The sequence below is a fragment of the Dipteris shenzhenensis genome, chromosome 5, assembly GCF_047967505.1.
Source record: "Dipteris shenzhenensis isolate YYH24624 ecotype China chromosome 5, Dip_SZ_1.0, whole genome shotgun sequence".
Lineage (NCBI taxonomy): Eukaryota > Viridiplantae > Streptophyta > Polypodiopsida > Gleicheniales > Dipteridaceae > Dipteris > Dipteris shenzhenensis.
Window position 1 is genome coordinate 58332781 of NC_141600.1, and position 2289 is coordinate 58335069.

Consider the following 2289-nt stretch of genomic DNA (forward strand, 5'->3'; position numbering starts at 1 on the left):
ACCTTGGTCTTGCCAAGGTTTACGGTCAACCCCCTGTCCTGGCAAAACCTGTGGAGTGCCTCAATATGTGCCTGGAGGCCCTGAGCAGTAGAGGAAATGAGAACCACATCGTCCGCATACAGGAGGATAGGAATGGAGGATCCTGAGAGAGTAGAGCCCACACCACCTGTCATCTGTACAAACATCTCTAGCTCATCAATATATAATCCAAAGAGAGTGGGAGAGAGCGGGCAGCCCTGCTTCACCCCAATCGTGCTGCATACCTCCTCTGAGAGCCCCTCACGTGTCCGAGCCCGACCAGTGACCCTCTCATACAAAGCCATGATAGCCCACTGTATCTCTCCACTAAAGCCCATCTCGCGAATCCTCTGAAACAATCTGAATCGTGGAACTGTGTCAAATGCCTTCCTGAAGTCCACGAAGCAACAATAAAGCCGTTGCCTTCGTGACTTCGCCTCCTCCACCAGTGCCCTAAGTGTGAGGATGTGGTCAAGTGTCGAACGATCCCTACGAAATCCAGCCTGCCCTCTGGCTCTGAGTCCTGTCGTCTCGGCATGGTCATTTATACGGCTTTCCAAAACTGATGCAAAGATCTTGGCCATAACGTGGCCGATCATGATGGTCCTGTAATTCGACGGCTCCATAGGGTCCCCCGACTTGTGGATAGGTACTATGGTATTGCCTAACCAGGACTGTGGTAGGCCTGTACAAACAGACTCATTGAAGAGACGGGAAAGAACAAAATCTAAGGCATCAATCCCATGGATTACATACTCCGCTTGCAATCCATCATGATCCTTAGCTCTTCCGTTCTTCAATCGGTGGACTACTGCACGGACACTCTCTGGTGTGAAAAGAATAGATGAAGCTGGCCTAGGGGAATGGGATAAATCGATGGCTGGCTGATCTGGAACATCGTATAGAGCTGAAGTATATGCAGACCAGACACGTGGATCTGTAAGGGGGCTCTGAGACTTCGAGCGGAGGAATTTTCTCCAGAATTTCTTGGAGTCACAGCTGAAAAGCAAGCTTCTCAGCTCCTCCTCATTCTGGGCTAGAAATTGGCGTTTCTTGCGCCTAACCAACCACTTGTAGTCTCTCTTGGTTTCGGTAAGGAGGGGAGACTTCTCCTTGGTCTCAAGGTGAAGTTTCCTGCGGAGTTCCTTACACTCCTCGTCATACCAACCGTTGCAAGGAACAAGACCAACCGGTGGGGGACTAGACGAATGACACGTGGCAGGGAAGGACATGTGGGCGGCAGAAACGAGTGAAGAATGTAGAAGTTCCCACCTGTCCTGCGTGGATGGTAAAGCATCTAATAGATGAGGACGGAGTAGGCGGCTGAGGTTCTGGCTATACACATCATCGAACTGGTGGTCGAAATGAACCTCATAATAGGATTGGCGGTCGTGATGACGAGGGGGGGGTGGGTCATGGGAGACATGAGTCAAAGTAAAGTGGATGAGTGCATGGTCGGCAGAGGGCATGAAGGGGCTAACAGTAAGGCTATGGATGGAAGGGACTAGAGTCGGGGGACCTATGATGTAGTCGATCACGCTAGTGCCACGCCCAGAAGCAGAAGAGAATGTAGGCATGGAAGACTGTGGCCACCTGGACAAGCCGTTATAAATGACCATACTGTGCGAGGTGAGGAGCTCCAGTAACTGACGTCCCTGATCTGTGGGCTGTACTGTGCAGTCTGATGAAGTCCGACAGAGGCTATCATTGTGAGATGCCGGAAGTATGACCGGATCCTCCATGAAGTCATAAGTGAGGGCCCGTCTGTTTGAGGTCCTCGCGTTGAAGTCTCCTAAGAGGATGACTTCTCCGCGATGTGAAAAATCTGCAATGTCCGCTGAGAGATCCTCAAATATGGACTGGCCTGGTCCAGTGGAAGAGTAAAACGACTGCGCCGGGGGGAAGTAGCAAACTGCAATAAAGAGATCTCGCTGAGAGGCTCTGCGGTGGATGCGTACCCACAAGAATCGGGCATGTGAATCCGCTCTCTCCACTGTGATGATCCGATCGAGATGCTCTCTATACAAAATGGCCACTCCTCCAGATCCTCTCACTCCAAATGTTCGAGTGTGCTGTCTGAAGGCAGATCTCCATGTATATCCTGTCACTCGTGGCAAAGGTCTCTCTAGACTCTCGTGTGTCTCTGTGAAAAAGATGATATCTCTCCCAAAGAAAGCCCCCCGTAGATTGCCTGGCTGTGCTGTAAAAGAACCATTGCAGTTCCATACAGCGATGCGTAGACTATCTGACAGGTGGTGTGTCCCATGAGCC